Source organism: Phycodurus eques, chromosome 20, assembly GCF_024500275.1.
Source record: "Phycodurus eques isolate BA_2022a chromosome 20, UOR_Pequ_1.1, whole genome shotgun sequence".
Classification (NCBI taxonomy): Eukaryota; Metazoa; Chordata; class Actinopteri; order Syngnathiformes; family Syngnathidae; genus Phycodurus; species Phycodurus eques.
In genome coordinates this window covers 8,284,355-8,307,696 of record NC_084544.1, presented here as the reverse complement: position 1 = coordinate 8,307,696, position 23,342 = coordinate 8,284,355, and the positions used below count along the sequence as shown (strand labels likewise).

The following is a 23,342-nucleotide window of genomic DNA, read 5'->3' as shown; positions in this document are numbered from 1 at the left end:
AAAAAACAACCCCTAATCTTTAACTCAAATCCTAACCCCAAATCTTCCAGCCCTGAACTTCACTGAACCCCAATCCCTAAATGTAAACCTATGATCCCCAATCCCTAATCTTTAAACCAAACCCATAACCCTACAGCACACAACCTGTTTGATACTGATCAAAACCTTTGCTAATGCTTGTTTACTGCACACTGTACTACTAAATAAAAGTAATAAAGTAACAGGCCAGTGTTATGTGAAATCATCCTTGCACACAAAGTATCTGCACATTCATTAGGTGTTATTTACATGAGTCAAATACATGAGTCTACAACTCAACAAAAAAAACTAGAAGGCTTCCTGGACTCCCGCTGTGCCACCTCACCACCGAGTTTTGCCAACACAAAATGACAGTCGCACACAAACACAACCTCAGTATAATGTGATTAAAAGTGACTAGTGATGACTGAGTGGTGTCAAACCAAATGCTCACGATGAGTCACCAGACAGCCCCTCAACATAACAGGACCCTAACATGGTTTTTGTGAGAGAATCTCAGCGTGAAACCGATTCCTGCTCTCGTTTATATCAACCCTCAAGACCCAGCTATCCTCGAAATGAGTCCATTAATTGCCCGCATTCATCCGAAGAACACAGTGGGTGTCGATCATCGAGACATGTTGCAAGTCCCGGTTTCACGCCAATAGCGGGGGGTCCGGTGCAGTTGCAGCACGGGGGGGGTGACAGAACCGCTTGAACTTGACAAACAAGTACAAATAGGAGCATTGCATGTTTCAATACATAGACGGTCTTCCCTCTTGTAATTGAAGAAACCTAGAAGTGGCTGAGGAGGGTAAAGTGTTCATTCGGGGTTTCGTCTAATCGGGAACATTCACAATCAATTATCTGTCCCTCTATTTTCTGTAGCACTTGTCATTCATAAGCTCAGTTCACTCATAAGCACCATGGGTGAGCTGGAGTCTATCCCAGCTGACTTTGGGCAAGACGCACGGCGTCCACCCTGGACTGTTTGCCAGTCATTTACAGGGCACATACTGTCAGTCAGACAACATTCACATGGACAATTTAGAGCAGCGGTGTCAAACCTATCATCTTCGCAGGCCACATACTAGTTACACGAAACCCCAAAATTCACCATCTCTAGAAACTAGAATATTACCTAACAAACAATCAAGAAACCATGAACATGATTTTAATGGATACATTAGTCAAGAATGTGCCCTCCGAAAAGTATTTTCCCAAGTGTTTAATATATATAATGTATGAGTACTGAAGTCAATGGCATTTCCTACCGTATTCTAATTTATTGACGTGTACCTGTATTCTTTGTCTCCGAAAAACAACGATTAGACAGTTTAGTGAGTTACTTGGTTGTCTTATAAGTGTAATAGCTATGTACAGTGTGTCTGTATTATATTACCCACTTGTGACCAATGTGCTCACACCAGAAGGAACCCAATGAAAAAGGGGATTGAAGCATGAAATGGTAATGCACAGTTTCATTTTTTATAGTTTATGTAATTGTTAGTTATGTATGTTTTTTTTATGTGTAGACTGTTATTTTTCTAAATTAAAAAACATGTGACACAAATTTCTGTTGGTGTTTTTGGTGGGGCTAGAACAGATTAATGACATTTCTATTCATTTCAATGGGGGAAGATGATCTGAATGTTTTGAGGTGAGCGTGTCATGGAATGTATCAAACTCGTAAGTCAAGGCACCACTGTGAATTTATAATCGCTTCATCAGTATTACGTATCGGTAATTGACCCTGCATTTCCTTACTGAATGTGTTTCTAAGAATATGTTTTTCCAGTGAATAACAGGATAGGTTTTAAAAAGAAATCCCAAAAAATAATGATTCCTTAAAATACTTAAAGCGTGAACATATTAGGTTGACTAACACCCGAGAATGTCTCACAGTACTTGGCTATTTGCAAACTCCAAGTTAATATAGTTTAATGTCGTATTGAAGACACATTATCTCAGTATTTATTTATACAACTGATAAAGGTATTAGTAAACCAATATACGTTCCACCGATGTCAAGTTTCTCTGCATGGCGACGGAAGGGAAAGTGGATGGGGGATGTTGGGAGGCAGGAAAAGCCACTTGTCATTGGCGGATTAGTAATGTCTCTGTCACTCTTGTCAGCGAGGCTAAGAGGGGTTAAGCTACCACCGTGAACACAGGCCAGCGGGCGGCATGCTTTTTTTTTTATACATTTGGTCATGCACTAAATTCAAGTTATGACCGGTACAACCCGGGTAATCTATTTTTAGAATAAATAAATCAAACATGTTTTTTGTGTGTGCTTGGAACACAAATCAGAATATTATTTGGATCATGATGGTGGCCAGATGTTTTGCCGTCGCCATCTAGCGACACCGCTGTATGACCGGCTTTTTCACTTGAAGCTGATTGTTTTGTTGAACTTTTGTGCTTAACTTATGTTCCGTTATTTGCTGAAAAACTTACCTATTCGCTGTATTTGTACTCAGGCCGTACTTTGGCGCCATCTTGAGGGGAGGAGCTTCATTCCATCAAGCCGAAGCCTTATCTAATAAAAAAAAGTTATTTGACGCCATCTTGTGGCATCGATAGTTACAAACCCTTTTTGTGTGGGCGTCCAATACTAGCGGGGAAAGTACTAAAAATTAAACATTGAAGCTAACTGTAAACATAAATGTCATTCTTTTATCTTTTTTTAACATCAGATATCTTTCCACTTCTGCTATTACTTCTACAGTATATGTCCTCAATATTCAATGCAAAAACATTTACATGGCTGTCCCGAATCCATTATATATGTAATAAATGTTTGGTTGAGTTCATTAGAATCAGTCACTATTATACTTATTCTGCAGTAGGGCTCCATTGCGTCTCATTAGTCACTTTCTACAGTACATAAAGGCCGGCTGCTCTGTACAGTCCCGGCTCTGGATATGGCTGCTGATGCTGTTGCCATGGCGGCATGTGCTAATGAGATGATGTGCGGCAGCTGGAATCCTCTCACACAACCTGTTCATCAAACAGAGGCTCGCAACCTGCAGCTGCTTCTGTATTTCTTTCCACCCTTCGTTTGAATTTGCACAATTTTGGCTTCAAAAGAAAAGAACACTTTGGGGTTATAACCCTTGTGCAGTAAAAGTCATCAAAAGGCCTGAATTTTGGATCGGAAAGATTAACCTGAGTTATTATCCTGTAGTGTGGGGTGTGTTATTATTCCTCCTCAATTTGCTGGAAATCAGTTTGGCTAACAATCGTACTACTCCCAAGCCACCTGGGAGACGTAGTCTCTCCAGCAGGTCCTGGGTCATCCCAGGGGTCTCCTCCCGGTGGGACGTACCCGGAACACCTCACCAGGGAGGCATCCAGGAGGCATCCTAATCAGATGCCCGAGCCACCTCATCTGGCTCCTCTCAATCTGCAGGAGTAGCGGCTCTACTCTGACCGAGCTGATGACCGAGCTTCTCGCCCTATCTCTAAGGGAGAGCCCGGACACCCTGCGGAGGAAACACATTTCAGCCGCTTATATTCAGGATCTTGTTCACGACCCACAGCTCCCGACCATAGGTCAGGGTAGGAACGTAGATCGATTGGTAAATTGAGAGCTTTGCCTTTCGGCTCAGCTCCTTCTTCACCACAACTGGCCGATACAAAGTCCGCATCACTGCAGACGCTGCACCGATCCGCCTGTCGATCTCCCGTTCCATTCTTCCCTCACTTGTGAACAAGACCCCAAGATACTTGAACTCCTCCACTTGGGGCAGGATCTCATCCCCGATCTGGAGAGGGCATGCCACCCTTTTCCAACTGAGGACCTTGGTCTCAGATTTGGAGGTGCTGATTCTCATCCCAACCGCTTCACACTCGGCTCTGAACTGCTCCAGTGAGAGTTGGAGATCACGGCTTGATGAAGTCAACAGAACCACATCGTCTTCAAAAAGCAGAGATGCAATACTGAGGCCACCAAACCTGACCCCCTCTACACCACGGCTCCGCCTAGAGATTCTGTCCATAAAGGTTATGAACAGAATCAGTGACAAAGGGCTGCCTTGGCGGAGTCCAACCCTCACTGGAAACGAAACGGACTTACTGCCGGCAATGCGGACCAAACTCTGACAGCGGTCGTATAAGGACCGAACAGCCTGTATCAGCGGGTTTGGTACCCCATACTCCCGAAGCACCCCCCACAGGACTCCCCGAGGGACACTGTCAAACACCTTCTCCAAGTCCACAAAACACATGGTTGGACGAACTCCCATGCACCTCGAGGACCCTACTGAGGGTGTAGAGCTGGTCTTCTGTTCCACGGCCAGGACGAAAACCATACTACTCCTCCTGAATCCAGGATTTGATTTTCTGATGGACCCTCCTCTCCAGCACCCCTGAATAGACCTTACCAGGGAGGCTGAGGAGTGTGATGCCCCTGTAGCTGGAACACACCCTCCGTTCCTCCCAATCTCGCCCTTCCAGGTCTCACTGTCATTGCCCACGTGAGCATTGAAGTCCCCCAGCAGAACAATGGAGTCCCCAGCACCCCCTCCAAGGACTCCAAAAAGGGTGGGTACTCTGAACTGCTGTTTGGTGCATACGCACAAACAACAGTCAGGACCCGTCCCCCCCACCCGAAGGCGGAGGGAGGCTACCCTCTCGTCCACCAGGCTGAACGCCAAACAAAACTAAACACAATTAAGCACAAACATGGCAATTTTTAACTCATCTTAGTTGGGGTCTCTCACGTAATAATAATTTAAAAAAACAACTGTGTAAAAACGTCAGTATGTGTTTAACCTGCTTTCGATGGTATGTGCGAAAGGGGCTTCTGACATGGCCATTATGTTCTGCTGAGCTATGCGATGTATTCGTTCAACCTCGTCTGCCTTGGTTCTTTTGGTTTTATTGCCTTTCTCCGTAAGAGTCCATTTTATCTGATTTTCAATTCCTGTTTAAGGTGATATCAATTATAATATCCTGGTCACATTGTTGAATATTAATAAAGGCCTCCCCCTAAATAGACACTTGACCGGCCACAGTTTGTAGAAATATGGCAATAACAATAGCTAATTCATTTATTTTAAGTGGATATTTTTGGAGTAAACAATTTTTAATTCTGACTCCTTTGCTCCCTTGCTAGGTGTTTGCAAATGGTTCTATTTATGTGGCAGGTAGATAGCGGGCCGTGTTCATTTATAAGAACAATTTAAGTGCATGCGGAATAGTGTTTAGAACTCCATTATTCACACAAATCACACTCCCTTCCTACCCTCCTGCCCCTCCTCTCCGTCTTCTTGCCTCGTCTCCCGCAGATCAATGTAGTGTCTTGTAGTGACACTTGAAGTGGTCTTATCTCTCCCCTCCAGACCTGCTCACTGTTTTCTACTCAACAACTACACACACCCACACACACATTCCACTTTTCCACATATTTTATTTCTTAGCTCACCCTTTCTAATGTTCTCGTCTCTCATTACTGGCACGGCGGATGCTGTCTTAACAATCGGAGGGAGGGACAAGGACGAAATTTAGCCCTCTGTATCACGTAAGTGTGTTGGACAACCTTGGAAGTCGAATAAATCAGTTCAACCTGCCATTCATTCGGACCTTTGAATTGACATTGCCCCAAAGTGCTAGATAATAGTAAAATAGTAATTGGTGTCAAGGATCTCATCAAACCCCACCCCAGTCACTATCGGTGTGCCCCAGGGCTCCATCATGGGACACCTGCTCTACATTATCTACCTCATTTTTTTTAAAACTCTATATTCACTTTCATTGCTTCGCAGATGACAGCCAGCTCTACCAATCCTACAAACCAAACACATCATTCCCACCCTCACCTCATGCATGTTGGAATTAAACTCCTGGTTCATTTCGAATATCCTCAAACTAAACACAAAACTATCCTAATTGACACCAGATTTACATTACCCGAAGTGGACAGTTTCTCCATCCCAACAGAGAGTTTTCCCCCTTCCCTTAAGTTAGGAGTCAGAGTGTCATTTTGACAATCCAGTATCATTCCATTTTCATATCAACAACATAACCCGGTCAGCACCAGAAAACTGCTTATAAATAAAGGGTATTATTATTATAATAATAATTATTATTATTATTCATTTGGGTTATTAGCGGACGAAGTTACAGAGAGTCTTCTGCTTGAGTATGTTTTTGCTGAGTCGCTATTAAAGAACTCAATGTAACAAATAACGGACATTTCATTACTTGAGAATTTATGTTTTAAACGCACACTTTGAGTGCGTTTTTTTTCTCAATCAAATAATCTGTAAGGCATTTATTTTTAAGCGTAATATTGTGTGACTTGACTTTTTTTTAACACAAATAATGACTTGACTGGATTTGTTTGAAATTTAGCGGCGACATCACTCGCTTGATCTTTGTCACTCTGACTTGGGATTTGCTTGAAACTTGTAGGTTAAAACTTGGGACTTTGCATGTTACTCACTCTGGCAAGGCTTATTATTAGAAACAAACACCCTTTTGCATAGTTCTCATCACACCTCTTTGTTTCATTTTCAAAACTTTGCACCCAAACATAATTTTTTTTTCATCACTTTGTATGTTTGCATTTGGTAAATGTTTTTTTAATGCAGGTCCCAAGGCTGTAATGATGTGAAATCCCCCCCCCAAAAAAAAGCCCCCAGTCCTTTAGTTGTATTCAATCAAAAATGTACAGCTTGGAAAACCCAATTTGTTTAAAAATGAAGATGTGCTTGATGGACATCAGTAAACGCATTTTGGCAATAAACACAATTACACAATTGTATGTCTTTTATACAGTAGCGACTGTTGGAGTTAAAGCTACAACCAATTAAGTATCTTTTAGCGTAATCGCACAGGAGCACAGGCTCTGCGAGTGCGTTCCGGCTAAAACGCTGTTCATTTATTGATACGACCCATTCGTTTGTTTATTTATGAAGATGCACGTGGCAACAAGCTTGTAAAAGCACCACAGTAATGGGAGTTGGCTCGTCTAGTTTAACTGGAACGCGGCGCCACCTGATGCTGCAGAAAGAGTAAAAATCACTGTTAGTTCAATATACATACATAGCAAATGCATTATATATCGTCACAGCTGGACCATTTTCAAGCAACATTTTCAGTGCACCACGAAAAAAAAATAATTACATAAAGTGAGTGAGCACATTACACAAAAAATATATTTTTACTACAACAAATATAGACATTTTGCATAGTTGCAATGGAAACAATGTCATTTGTAGGTCAAAATTTGAAAAAAAAAAAAAGATAACATATGCAATGCTTCTTAAATAATAAAAAAGGCCACAATTTCTACTAATCATGCATAGAATTAAGTGTAAAATTTTATTAATTTTGCTTAATATTCCCAAACTCTCTGAGATTTGTCACATAGAGTGCTCCCCACTATTTGCGGGGGACACAGACCGAGCCCTGCTGCCAATCGCGAAAATCAGTGAGTAATTGACGCCACCCTAAAACGATTTATAATTGTCTAGAGATGCACCCAAGTTGGAGGCAAAGAACTACTTTCCTATTAGACCAAGTTATGGCCTGACTAACTAACTCAATGCCGCACCAATTCAATATAGTTCCTTGGTAACAAGATGGCACCAAAGCTATTCCTTTCTATTACACAAAGGCTTTGCTCTGAGTATTTCTGGTTTTTATTTGTTTTGAAATACTTAATTCTGACATTTTATGTGAATGGTGTTTTTCTTTTTTTTGTGTGTTTTTTTTTCTTAACTAACTAAACTATATATAAATAATTGGATTAGTTGGATTAGTGGCTGGATTTAATCAAAAATAAACAAAGCATAATACGTAGAAATGTCTTGTACATTTTTGCAAAAGCTTTTATTGTGGCCCCTCATTTGTCAGAAATTATGCCAGCATTGTATCAGTAAAAAAATTTAATAAATAAAGAAAACATTTTTTTTAGTTTTCAGGTTGTCCCACTACCCTTTAAACATCGGTCGACTCCATTGTGCGGTGACGGAGGCGCGTGCAGAAGGCTTATGTCAGATGCGCTTTACTTAACTGTGATGTGATTGGATTAAAAATGTGTTTACCGCGATGGCTCCTTCCCCGCGTTGGGATGCTGACGCTGCAATGCGGGCACACAATGCGGACACACAAGACGCACACACAAAGTTTTTGCTCACACTCTAAGACACAAAATCACTCACATGCAATCTCAAGCAGAGGAGAGTAGCACTGCTGGAGTCCGCAGGGACTCATTAACCACTAAATGATTCAGGATGTTCGCTCTCGATGTGTGTCCTGTGTGAATACAGATGTGTGTATGCAGTCACATTGCAGGGACAACACGACGATGTAATGAGAATTATTACATTTTAAGGTGGGGACTTACTTTAAGGGGAACAATTGGGTTTAGGAGCAAGGAGTAGGGTTAAGACTCATTTTTAAGGTTAAGTTTGGTGTAAGTAAGTCAGTAAGGTTTACTATACAAGACAATTTTGATTATGGAAAGGACCGGGGGAAGGCAATTGATCTGGTCTTAGAATTTTAACCATAAGGACATGAAGGTTTATCTTTTATCTTCATGTTTTATTTGTTCATCAGCAGGCGCAAATACAACCCCAACCGCGACTCAAACCATAGAACGAAGCTAAACCCTAAATCAGGGCTCCAGACTTGCCCATAAATGCTTGCATTTTGCCCCTAAAATCTGAGAAAGTTTTCATCGACTCGCGCGTGTGCGACAAGTAAATTTGTTGCTTTTAAAATAGTTTATGAAATATTTTGTGAATGCTGACAAACTTCTGCTCCACACTTTCTACAACTCCAAAAGAAGAAGAAAGGAGACAAACACCAAAGACGAAGAAGGCAGGCCAAGCGTGTTCTGCTACCCTCTGGACTGTTCATAAACTATTCATCTATTCAGATCGCCACACTCAGGGAGTGGCGGAGCGCACTCTGACCGCTCTGCCTGGGGAGACAGCGCGTCAAGTAGGAGGACGGCAGATTTGAATGACCTCATTCAGCATCCATGTAACGTGGATTTAACTCAAATCGGTGTCGTTCATAAATTCAAAGAAATGGAGCACGCTCTGCATTTCGGAACACTCGCACTCTAGAGCAGTGTTAGGGCGTCAGATTGAATTTCCGAAAGCACCCAATGTGTGAGAGCGAGGGGGCGAATGACCACGGTGATTGTCTAGCGTGTGGAAAGGGAATCTTTAAGGCCAAATGAATCACCATTTTGAGTGACTCTTTTGCGCAACACGAATGTTTTGAAAATCCAGTCCCCGAAGCCAGTTTCATTTGGCAGAATAAAATTTGAAAGGCGTTTCTCTCATGAGTAGAACCACAAAAAAATCTCAAGCTGCCATGCTTGAAATCCTACAGGGAGTCAGCCATTTTGGTTTGGAGATCCGAGAGATTTTGGCCGATTGCCACCAAATTGTAACCACATATAATTCATATTATATAGCACAATTACCAAAATCTGGGGGGCACTGCAAGCTCAACAAAAAGTCCAGTTCCCTTGATTTAGTATTTACCATTACCATGACCTGGAGAAAAAAGGAACACAATTTATAGCAAGCAAACTGGTATTTTTGATTGATATTGTTACTAAAAAATGACTTGGGCAATTATGCTATTAGGTTAACGACTAGTCAGATGGGCGACGCTTAATTGCAAATCATTTAAATTTTCGTCATGGTGTTTGGGCGGAGCATGGTAGTGAATTTTGATGGCTCGCTGTTACACAAAACTCAGCTCGACAAGATCAGAACTTGACCAAACATCTTGTTTGTGGAGTGTCTGATTACTATCTTGTAATGCGGTCAATGAATCTTAAAGGACAGTAACTAGTAAGATATCATGCATTACATATTTGGAATTGACACTACTTTTTTTAGTCGCGACATGGCTGCCTCCCCCGCTTCACACCTCTGTTCCTTTTTAAAATGTGTGACAGTTTAATGCTCACTAAGCGTGTCTGGCCTGCCAGCATGCACGCACACACGCACGCGCACACGCACGCACACACGCACAGACAGTTTAATCTGACAATCAGAGGGAAGCGAGGTGAGGCAGGGAAAGAAGTTGTACATCGAAAGATGGAGGGAAGGGGATTGAGGGGAGAACAGGGGGCGGCGGGGCTAAAGGTTATGATCAGGATGTGTCTGTGGGGAGCACTGGCAGTGGAAAACTTTATCAGGCTTCCACTGTCGAGAGTTTTAGAAATACAGTATGTGGAACACAGTCCGTAATGCTGGAGGACTTCTAATTCAGTCATAAAACCTTTATTAACTGTACAGGTAAAGTTTCAAGTAACATTTTAATTATGAACTGTCATGTCTCGGTGAATTCTAATTCATTTATAATTATGAACCCTCATGCTTATTGGGCTCGGAGATTAATCGATTTTATCGATGAATTTACGTGTATTTGTCAGGACTAGAAGACACTTCACCATGACATCACATGTAATTGCGGCTGGCAAAAGGCAAAGCGATCTCCGGTGGCTCCACTGCTAAGTGCACTGTGAACAGGCTTCAAATAGCTTTAATGATGATTTCAGCCTTCTTCATCTGACACCTACTGTGTTATTAATTAGCATTATGAAACGGTCTATGTGTAGCCATTTTGTATCACTTAATGATGAACCTCCATGCGCTTCTGTGAGTGTGTAACGGTCTTCCTCGTGTTTGTTTAGCATGCAAACTTCACACCTCCCCTGGGGAGTGGGACCCCGGCTGACTGACAGCTCTATCCCCGGTTGTCATGACAATGATGATGGATGTGTGTGGTTTTTTTTGTGGTGAGTACTGCAGAAGCCATTGTTATGGTGCTTCATCTGCATGCATAATGGACTTTTAGCTTAAAGAGATGAGGTGACACGGTTAGACGAAATGTTGCTCATGTGCTTTACGGATGGCGATTCGATGGAAATGTCCTTTAGGTAGGACGCATCGAATGATAGATGGGAACTGTAGCCACCTTGCAGAAAGTGCGTGTGAAGTTGAAATGAAAGACGAATCAGTGAAAATTATTTTAAAGTCTTTTTGGAGTTGGAGTCAGAGGTGTCTTCAGAAATAAGGTTTAGGGTTGGGATTGGCCATTCCCTAAGGTATTTGTTTAAATTAGACGTTTAGCTAAACTAGGATAAACAAGCAACAATATGCCAAATGATATGATGTGACATGAATACAACAATACACACAGACACACACACACTGTTCCGGGTTAGTGTCTTCTTTTTTTATCGCGTGTCGTCAAGCATGAGTGGTTCTTCCAAAGTGAGGCAGGCAATCATGCTGTTCACCTATGCATGGCATAGAGATACGACTTATTGTATTTCCAGGAAATAGTCAGTGTGGAGAATTATCTATAAAGGGAAAATTCACAGCATCAAGACTGGAGAAGCCATGTTCATGTTTGATTTTATCGATATACATGCCAGTTCCTTTCGCTTGCTTTTTAGGTGAAGAAATCAACATTTCAGATTTTATTTCCACGTTATCACGTCTGGAATGAATACACAATTTAGAAGATAGCACTTTTTGTTTGACCCCACCCTTTTTTTCATGTGAGCAAATGTATTGGAACATGTGTAACCTATTACAATGATTATTAGTTGCTCAGTGCACTTAAAACACCTCCCAAAAAAAAAAGGGTTGTAACTGTAATGATCTAATTTCATAGAACCTATTGGTAACACACGGACATTAACTAGTTAACTAGTGAGCCCATTTCAACACAATAGCAGCACCAAAGCAGATTAAACAGATTCTTAAGTGTGGAGAGTTCCATCCCCATTAAAGATGATCTTATGATTGTGAGGAGAGGATGACATTTGTATTTGTTTTATACCCAATTTTATTTATATTATATTTAATGAATTGTAATATATGAGTGATATTCTTGAATGTTGTTATGAAAATAATTTGGATAATAAAGGCCTTTGCCCCATCTGCAGTTAAGTAAATACTGTATAAACCCCTCTGGCCACTAATTGCGAAAATGCTGTAGTTTTCCAACTCGTTAAATGCATGCTTTTGAGATTATATATTTATTACTTCATCAAACAGGGCTGCCTTGTGTCCATATCGCGGGACTTTAAAACATTTCAATTCCTTGTAGGCCATTAATATTTTAAACACACATGTATTGAATATTAGAAGTGTGAGTAGTGTTGCATTCCTAGCCCACCCCCAGCGGACCGCTTTGGCAACATCAATAATTCAAAACGCGCACTAACTCGCAGACGAGCACACCGGCCTAGCCGCTAACCCGTTAGCAGATCATGCGGGGTCAAAGTCGGTCCACACACCAAGTTGAAAATGTACCTTTTTTTCCCCCCGCATGACTGGCGAGGGAGCAAGGAAATGGAGATAAATTCAAAAAATGAAAAAGATGAATGCAATTGACCTTTCAGTCATGACTCAGCAACATGAACAGGAGATTGTGGGTCGGTTACAAGTGGGATAAAATGGAGCGAAAAAAGACAAAATAAAGCACTTAAGGATGGTTCTCTTTTTTTATGGGTCTTTTATAAGAGTTCCTCCTGGGTTATTATTATAGGTGTGGAATAGGCATTGGTTAATGGTTATATATGTGGTCACCATGTTGTTTGTTAGTTATATCACGCAAAATCTACTTTTCTTCCAAACTTTGTGGAGGACGCATTAATTTTTACTGCGCATACATTTCTTCCCAACATTTTTTACATTCATCTTTTGGAGTGGATCCATGTAATTTTTCCATGTCCTCCACCATCATTTTCTTACCCAGACAAATTTGTGTCGATCCATGAATTAATATCCCTTTTTTTGCATACGTTTTTGTGGATTCTTGTTTATTTATTCTTTTTACATAAACGTGTGTGGTTCCATCCAGGATTTATTTATTTATGTATTTGCTTTTGTTTTTCATTATGGGTCCAGGATCAATGTGGACCCATGTTTTATTTTCTTTTTACATTAAATTATTTAAAGATCCATCTGGGATTTGTTTTCCTTTTTTTGTTATTATTTTACATACAAATGTATGTAGATCCAGGAATTTATGTCCTTTTTTTTAACATAACATGTTGGTGTGGATCATGTTTCTTTTCCTTTTTACATGAAAATATTAATTTTTATTGTATTCATTGATTTATTTTCACTTTTTGTGTTTTTCCAAAATTCTATTCATACATTAAATATTGGTTGAAATTTGTTTTGACCTCTTTTCCACAAAAAATATATATATTTTGGAACCAAGATGAATTTTTGCCATTTTCTGACTCGATAAATCTCAGATTAAGGATTATTCTATTTAGCTTTTATTATTGTATTGCACTTTCCACATTTTATTTAATGTTTCCTTAAATAATACACTAATCTGAATTTCACTGATTGGCAGTGTAACTCCAATTTAAATTGTTCCTTGCCCCACAAACGTCATTTTCATCATCATTTTAAAAAAATTAAAATGTCAATAATATGTTCGTGTAAACTAAACTGTGCAGTTGTCTCGTTTGAGTTAAGTCGTCGCTTACTTAGGCAGACATCTTTATTCGCCTTTTCATCCGTTATGACAATTGCGGATTGTGAACAAGCATCCTGCAAGTAAACGACAAGGCAGCTCAGCACACACCATCTGGGATTCCTATCTTGAATTTCTCCCATCAAACAATCTTCTTTCTCATTGTGTCTATCTGCATCTATCAGTCTTCCCATCTCCCCTTTGTCTTCCCAATAATCCCCCCACTCCTCCATCACCATCTTGATCTTCTTCGTCTCTATCCAATATCCATCCGTCTTGCTTCCTCCTCAGCTTCAGGTGGTCCGCCCGCCCACCCGCTTCCACTGCGACTTCGATTTGATTTTGCCTTGCCTCAAGCCCCCCACTTTTTAAATCATCCATCATCATCCCCCGTTTTCTTTTTCTGTCATCTCGCGTCTCCCTCGCTCGTCAAAAGTTAGCTTCGAGGGGAGCCAGGTTGTGCCTTTGGCAGGTGACTTTGTTACCGGGCGGTCCTTGATTCGACAGATAGCAGAGCAAAAGGAACAAACAGAGCAACATAACAACATTAGGTCGGTCCTTGTTCGATTTTACTACAATCAGCTTGTTTGTGGTCATTTGCTCCATTGGATTGCAGCAAGCCATTAAAAAGTTATTTCGGAAACTAAGAATATTACATAAAATTGCTCCCTTATCCAAAAAAATGATAAATCCTGTAATCTGATGAAAACATTAAAAAAAACTAAGTCTATAATAAAACCTATTTTACCAAAATGTTATGAATCAATCCTATAAATAAGAAATATTTTTAAAATTTAGTTTTCATTGGTTTCAATTGGCCAAAGGGGGCCAAAATTAAGACAAAAGATACAATTTGACACTAAAAGTATGTTATTGATACATTTTGTCAAAATACGAGGCCTGGACTTGTGGCAAATGGTACGTGGCAAATTATGATAGACATGTCCACCAATGTGTGTGTCAAAGAGTGAAACCGGTATCCAGAGCAAATGTTTTTTCTAACTTTCCAGTGGGTACCACTTGGTGAGTTTTCAGAGCCCCTAAAATACATGAATTTTTACCACGATACACATGCTTGTCAATATTTTTATGTTTTCAGGAATGTTGAGGTCCCAAAAAGGCAATTAATTGGTAAAAAGAAGAACAAGAAACCGTGATTCCAGCCAGAATTACATAGGAGATGGATGTTATTGTATATTATACTGGAAAGACTACAGGGTGCATTGCATCGAGAACTTGACAGGCCAGAACAGGAGTCTGGTCCTCGAGTCCTTTTAAAAATAAATAAATGATCACAGCTTGTCTGATGCCTGACAGGTTGTTTAAAAAAAAAAATAATGATACAATATGAAAGCTAAAAGAAGTTTGTTTTCTTCCTGCCACGTAGAGCAGGTTCAATAAACTTGTCAACAACAAAAAATAAAGCCACACAATTTATTTGAAAGTGACAATATAGCTTTGGTTTGCTGTCACTTTCCCTGCTTTTTACTTCCACGGTACATGAACGATTTGATGAGACGTATTAAAGTTGACCTTTTTTTTTTTTTTTTTTTTTTAATTTTTTTATTTTTTTTTTTAGTCGCTGATCACACTTACTTCTGTCCGTCATCTGGTGGCATTTAAAACCAGTCTTGTCAGGATTACAAAATGGCCTCCTTGCATACCTTATATGAGATGCCACTAAAATACGACGTGCCTCATCATTCATGCCTTGGCAAAGGACTAGCGTAGGTGCTTAAGTGGAAAGTTGCTGGTTCTACTCCTGGTTATAAACCTTGCAGAGTCCTTGAAACATGTTCGTGTCCAATTTAAAGAAATTGACAGGAAGAACGGTCAACTTGCAGCAAGATAATGACCCAAAACATACTATCAAAATAAAAGTTCATTTTCTCCCTGTAGTGGTAATCCGTGTTTTGTTTTTAGTCGAAGTCTATGAAACGAAGTAAAAAACTGTTAATAATGTTACAGTGGCTAAAACATTTTTTTACCAGCATAGTACATTATTTGCTTTTTAAGAATTTTTTTTTCAAATACATCCATCCATTTTCTATACCACCATTTCTAACCAACCACAGATGAATGACCTCACATTGTGACTTTTATCTGCATCTTTTGGGATACATTGATCAAATAAATAGGGCCTTATATGCATGCTTGTTGTGTTTATAATGACACATTACATACACCCTTTATAAACCAAATAGCTATAGCCCCGAAGGAATTACGAGGATTTTGACAATTTAAAAAAATCTCCTTTTCCTTACGTTGCGAGACGTGTGGCATTTATCTATCAAATCCTTTCTGACAGCATCTTATTAAAGGCGGCTGTACGAGCTGACAGCAATCTGCTAACAATTCTCACGTCGGAAGCGCGAGTGGCACTTCCCGCAGCATGCAATCTTGAATTCTTCCGAAGCGCTTTCATGTCGTGCATGACCTTTTTTTGTAAACGACAGTCTTTCTTCTCCTTCACACGCGCTAAAAGTTAATGGGACCCCCGGGATGTTACTTGTGACAACACATAATGCATCATGTGGTGATTAAAGTTGTGTTCTGTGTGATTTCTCTTTTAATATAAACTTTACTCACTGAACACTTACACGTGCTATGTATGAATGGTAAATGGAAGGCACTTATATATTGCAGTGTCTTGCCCAAAGATACTTTGACAGTGGACAGACAGCGCCAGGATTCAAACCGGCAACCCTTCGGTTACTGGACTACCCACTCTATCAACTGAGCCACAGCCAGCCATTAAGTGATGCAATACTGTAGACCTGGGTCAAAAATTTAGGTTTCAACTCCTTTTACCACACAAAACAGAAGTAGAAAAATACAACTCAAAAGTACGATTGCTAAAATCAATTGAAAATGAATAGTAATTTAAAATGTTAAATATTAACCCAATGTCCTGGTAAATGTTATATGAGATGATAAGTGAATGATCAGGCAACAGAAGCAAGGAGAACGAGCCAGATGGGTTTTCATGGAAAGACAAGCCCATGCATGGCATGTACCACTGACAAATTGTAGAAGTGGCAATGAGAAAAACATACCTAATACATAACAACTAGCCCTAAAACACAAGATCAACAGGGGGCTAGTGGTCATCAGACAGGACCCCAAGTGCAGGCTGTGCAAAGAAACCCGAGAGACAGTGCAGCACATCACAGCAGGGCGTAAGATGCCGGCAGGCAGGGCATACATGGAGTGCCATAACCAGGTAGTTGGAATAGTGTACCGGAACATCTGTACCAAATATAGACATGAGATCCCAGAATCAAGATGGCAGTGACCATCAAAGTTCATTGTGAACAACCAGGCCAAGATCCTGTGGGACCTGCAGATTCAGACCGACAAACCAGCCTGACACAGTCGTGGTGGATAGACATCAGAAGATAGCGGTTGCGATAGATAAACAGTAGCAGTCCAGGGTGATAGCAACATCCTGAAGAACTAACACGGAAACCTCATGAAATACCAAAGACTGAAGGAGGAACTTTGAAGAAAATATGGATGCTGAAGGTAATAGTGGTGCCAGTAGTGATTGGGGCACCGGGGGCACTAACCCCCAAGTTGGGTGGATGGAAGTATGTCGTTGATACTGTCGTGGAGACAAGTGGACCATATCCCGTCGGGCGGCGATGCGTTCAACTCCCGGCACACTACTATTTGCTTAAGATGACGCAGATGACGTTTAACACTCACCGATGACGGGGGTCTCTATCTCATGTTGTTTCATCCCCCTCATACACGCACACACACACACACACACACACACACACCATTAGACAACTCTAAATAATAGCGAGGGAGATGTGCAGGACGAAGAGCGGTAGAGACAATAAATAACAACAGTTTGTCATCGGGCTCATTTAGAAACTCTTCACAAGACCCAAATGAGAAAACAGGGGGGTGCTTGATTCATTCATCTTGATCCCCCTCCGGAGTTAGACAGATGCCGTCTTGTCTCTTTTGCTTTGTTTACCCTTAACTTGTGCCCTGCCTCTTATCATTCTTGTTCGCTGAGCTAATCCCTAAAGCAGCGGGGGTGGCATTCGCTCAACGACGTGGAGATAAATGAAGCATTAGGACCCAAGCGAAATGATTGATTTTTTTCAATCGCAATCGCTATCGTCGGATCGTTTACTGTGCAGGGAACATGCCAGCTCGTAACAAAAAGGTTCCAACGAGGATGGTGTCTTGCTGTGAGGTGTTAATCACGGGCCTGGTTCATGCAGGGAACCGCTAAAAAGTGGAGAACATCCTTTGACTTTTACACACAACCTAGTCAAGTGGTGTACGGTGTTCTGCCACTACATCGGGGTTTATCCTATCACAGATTTTTAATACTCCTGATGAACATTTGCCTTACGAAGATTGCGAAGATATGAACACTTCCGTGTTAGTTAAAAATGTTTTTTAATATCTCTGCAAGTCCAAATTTAGAGTCGCATGCTGTCAGTGTAGTACCATGTTGTCCGCAACATGCCAGGCAACACTGAGGTCTACTGGAAGAGATCGAATGTCCTTAATAGTAAGAAGAATAGGCAGAGAAGGTCCCCAATATGTCATTTACTGCCATGGACATTTACATTATATTAATAAACTTGTTGAGTTGACAAAGATTAGTGGGTGAATTTTGGCTTGTCACATTGATTATGAGGGAAATAAATGCCAACACGTTGGATGTCGGACAAGTTTAGGCACCTCACATTCGAACAAATGTATATGCATGGTATATACAGAGTATGTGTTGTGATAATTAGTAGAAATTGTGTGATGAGCCACTGCATGGAGTGAATGGCAAACACGTAAAAAAGCCACACGATCCATGCGGTAAGTCAGTACTGCTCACGGCGCGTTTCTTCGTTGTATATATGTAAATGAATACTTTTTTTTCCATCGAATGCCCTTTCTTAGTCTTTTTTTGTTTAATAGTTTGAAGTGTCACTGTAGCAAAACAATATTAGCGTCAAAGTCACTCTTCTGCTTTACATGTTACTTAGCTAGCTAGAACTAGAAACCATCTTTTTTTTCTGGCAAAAGAACAGTCTACTCTTTCTTTTGGTAGGTTCGGTGTTTATCAACGTCACAGAAAATACTATTCTGTGGCTCTTGAACAGATCAGTTAAAATGCTCCAAAACGGCTTTGCTTTCTCAGTGAATGAGTTGAGCTCCAGTAATACTTGTTTCCACAGAGCAGAGAGAACATACACGTATGCCTGTGAATACAGTGGACCCATGGATTCACCTATTCGTAGATTATTTTTCAAATATTTTTTTCTTCTTTTTTTTTCTTTTTCTTTTCTTTTTTTTAGGGTGAACCAACTCCGCTTATTCAAGCATTTTTGGGTTTAAATTTTTTTATTTTTTTTTCCAATGCAATTATAATGGGTGTCAGTTACCCACATATTTTTGGTGATTTGCGATCTGGCCCAGTCTCTATCCCCCGTGAATACTGGGGGTCTACTGTATTGTTAAATGCTCTGTATATGCTGCCGTGTTTGTTAGAGTAGCTGTTGTTTGAGGTTTATAATTATCTTAACACCTACGCAAATGTTCGTTAGCCGCCAGTGTTTGGCATTTCAAATTAGATGTTAGCATTAAGCTAGCAAACATGTTTAAGATGAAATTACATGGTTTAGTGGAACATCTTGGTGTTTCAATATACAATGTTCAATTATCTTCAACTGAGATATAAAATAAACCAAAAACAAGCCAGGGAGCGCTCTTAGCCACTTGGCCATGGCTGCCCAGCCCCAGCCCCATTATAGCACAATGACCGCAGCTGAGGTACTTAAAATTTAAAATAAGAACTACCGCTTTCAGTTCATTGAGCTCTATAAATCAGGGGTTAAGCAATATCAATAGCGGGAGAGCAAACAGTAGCGGCGTAATGACATCCGGATTTTATCTGGCTTGGAAATTGAATGTAATCGGGGTCAAACACTTCTACTGTTGGAATTAAAAACGGCATCCATCATTCAAGTCGTCATGTGTCTCCTTTGTATGATGGAGCGTACCATCGCTCTTCTGCCCTAATTTCGCTAAACGTCGGGCACGTTAGTTGAGTGGCAGACAGCAGCTGCTCCTTGATTTGTGGACAGATGGTGGGCGGCGCTGAAGGTCACCGTGCCGACTCTGTTTATGCACCAATGTGGCAGAGACGCTGTCACTTTTTCCGATGAGATGTAGAGCTGCCGAGCGAGGGATGGCGACCGGCGTGCTTATTGACACGATAGAATGTGTGAAACATAAAACACTGACTGATAATAAGAGACTCTGTTCAAATAACTGCAGTTATTCATCAATGTCACCTGGTTACAGATGGACATAATTTACCGTGGGAATATGTTCCAGACCCACCTGCAATAGGTGAAAATCTGCGATGTATAGAGACCATATTAAAAACATTTTACAACTTTTACCACTCCGACATTGTTTAAACACATTTAAACTGAATGAAAGACACAACTGGAAATAAGTATTCCTTAGCACCAGTTCTCACTCTCACGCTGTCAAGAAATGGGAGACTCTCGTACCATTACCGCACACATGGAGCAGCAACAAATACAGACAACATACAACAAGTGTATTAAACATTGTGTATTTATACACCAAAATGTCATTTTGTCAAATGAAAGTCCATTCGCTTAACGCTAACATATTATGCAAAAATAAATGGATGGGTTAACATACATTAGCATCGATGTTTCGGTAATTATAAACCTTCCAAATAAAAAAAAAAATTAAAAAAATGGAATGGGTTCTTGAGTATTTTTTGTGGACCTAGTCATGATAGTCATTTTTGGGGCTGAATGTTGAAAAGATTCAATATCTGCCTATAATGCCGTAAAATGATGCATTTACACCAGTTGTCTATTTAATGATTAGGACATATGAGGATTTTTTGGTGGGTTGGGGTTTGTTAAGAGGAGGGTATAGGGGCAGATGGTGTCAGATGGCATCAGGTTGCACGCTCGGTGTCACTCCAACTGGAAATGAATTCCCCCCCAAAGGAGGAATGTGAGGCAGACATCTTTCCTGGAAGTCACAAAGGGCAACGTCAGAGGGCTTCAAGGAGCTGCTGTTGAAGAATAACCCAGTGAAGTGTTGTTGTTGAAAATGGAGGAAAGTAAAATGTCATTAAAAAATGTAAATAGTTTCTGGAGGCATCTGACGTATTTACTCACTTGCTGGGGGTGGGGGTGACCACTTACACTATAATTTGTCAGGTGAAGAACAAAAATAAAAAGGTTTATTATGGAGAAATTCAGGAAAATGGCAATTAAAATATCCCCGGCACATAAACATTGTTGATTGATTCATATCAATTGAGCTACAGTACATCTTTGTAAGTCAACAAGGATCTAAGTTTAGCTGGGGTTATTATGGAGAGTCTATACCGCATTTTATTTTTTGTTCTGCTAAGTGGCTGTTGAAAAGCTCAACATCTGTAAGCCGTAATATTGATAATATTGATTTTGGTAAGATGAGTTTCAAATGATATGAAAGTGTTTTGGGATCATAGTTTGTATTTTATTTACGAATAAAACTATTAGTATAGACAATTATAAACATTTTTAGGAGGGTGGCGTTAATTATTCGGGGCAATTGTGTTGGTTTTTTGTTTTTGTTTTGTTTTTTAGCTTTTTGCAACAGGGTCCCAGTTCCTATCCCCTGGGAATAGTGGGAGTATAGTGTCAATCTGTTTGTCTTAAGTGAACTGATATAACAGGCAACTATTTGGGGCACAGCTTCCATTGGCTGGACGGCCACTATTTGAGGAAATGGAGGCTCGTGTCTTACACATATGTAGTCTATTTAATTATTCCCAACAGGTAAACTGAGGTGCTGCTCTAGACTGTTTGATGCCTATACATGGAGCAGTACCACACAATATGGATGGAGAGGTTGATGGATGGAGTGGATGGACATAGATAAGAGGGCAGCCAGGGGGAGGATGGATGCAGCCCAAAGACTGGGAGGGGAGGAAAAAAAGCAGATGATGTAGACGGGCGGTAATCCCTTCACGCTGACAGCGGCTGATAGAGGCCGTTGTGTTTTTGGAATTTGTGTGCCGGGGGATCTGCGATTTCACCGTGTGAGCGTCGCAAACAAGAGAAGGAGTTATGGGGGTTGTGATGAGGAGTGGAGATGTAAAATGAAAAAGTATTAAAAGCAATCAGCAGCAAGAAGAGCAAAGAGGAGGAGATCTCCAGGAAGCGCGCAGAGAGACAGAGAGGGATAAAGAAGGAATACTCCGATGACTGGGATATTGATGACAGCGCAGTGGGGGGTTTATGGTAAACGCAGCCGGGGATAAGCAGGCTAAGAAGTGGGGATCAAACTCCCCAATGCCACGTGAGAGGGAATGGATGGGAAGAAAACACCTGTGTGGAGATTTCCACGAGGATTCATTGTTGTTCATTGGTCACCAGGTCCACATTTATTGTGGGTCAGGTGCCTGAGATACAAATTGAATTGGTTCCGTGCCCCTACTTGTAACGCAAAAGACTCGTATCTCAATGAATGGAAATGCAATCAATCCATTCCCGCCTCTCTCTTTGCAATGTGTTTTTAATAGGGAAAATAGCACTGAGATATCGTACTTTATAATCCATAGAATAATGACATAAATAAATATAATGTCAAGAAATTAAACAGTTATTGCCACATTTTTTGTTCCTAGTTAATGGACATAGTGCTGCGCCTTCTGCCTTGGCCTGAAAGGTGGCATTTATTTAACATTGATTTATGCAACATTGTGATGGAACCACATGTCAGCATCTAATTGAATACTAATAATCTCCCCATAATACTGGTTAGGAAACATCTAAATTCTCCACACTTTTTACATGCTTCGGTAGGTGCTGCTGTTTTGGTTAGCTGCAGTTATAATGGACTCTTCTCTTGAACAAGTTGCTATCCTGTACTTTTGTAGTATTTGGACCTGCCACATAAACACTTGGAGGATGCCTTTTTGTTCACACACAAACATTAAAGAGTTGACTGCTGAGCACTTTGAATTGTGGGCTAACCAGAACAGCAGCGCCTATTGAGGTACGCAAAACAGTCCCGCATAGGAATTACTCTGTGGAGAATATTATAGACAATTTTCATGCTGAGTAATAAAAGACAATCTTACGTTGTGCGGCAATGGTTCCAGTAGACTCTGGCATGCGGTCGCTCCGTGATGTTATGTGCGATCTGAGATTACCACCCAGTGTTTCAAGGCCAGAAGGCAAGTAAGACGGTGGCAGTTGGAGAGGGTGTAGAGCTGTTTAGAAAAAAAAAAACTGTGGGAAAAGGTAAAGAAATGGCCAAACGTGTAGCCGTTGATGTGATGTGAAGATGACACACGCACACACTCACACACAACTCCATCTTTTGGGTCAGTGCTCGGACGCTGAAACACAAGTTCAGCCTCCTCAGGTTACCGTGTGCAATACGAATGCCTCACTAAAGTGCAGCCTGACAGAAAACAAAACTGACTTGCTGATAGATTAACTCCTGTTAGCCCCCGCCATGAAACCACAGTGGAAAAGTCAGTCGCACCATCTCCTATGTATCCTCCCTGTATGCGATACCCCAAACACTTTGATACCTATGAGGATGTTTCCTCATACAGCAAACCACAGAGGTGTCCAAACAGAAGGCAGCGGGAGTCGGATCAGCAGAGCTTTTAAGTAGAATATATAGATTGGGTGAATTTCGGCTTGTCACATCGATAATGAGGGAGAGACATGCCTATAACTCGGACAGAGTATGTACTGTATATGTAAGTTATAAACAGAGTTTGTGCGGCTATCGTGAGAAAAGATGATGCAGTT

The 23,342-nt window shown here is 40.7% G+C and overlaps 1 protein-coding gene across 1 annotated transcript in view; it reads left to right on the top strand.

Annotated features, from left to right (window-relative positions):
- Nucleotides 1-23,342, top strand: part of csmd3b (CUB and Sushi multiple domains 3b) — a 315,636-nt gene that overhangs the window by 124,486 nt on the left and 167,808 nt on the right. The window lies entirely within an intron of this gene.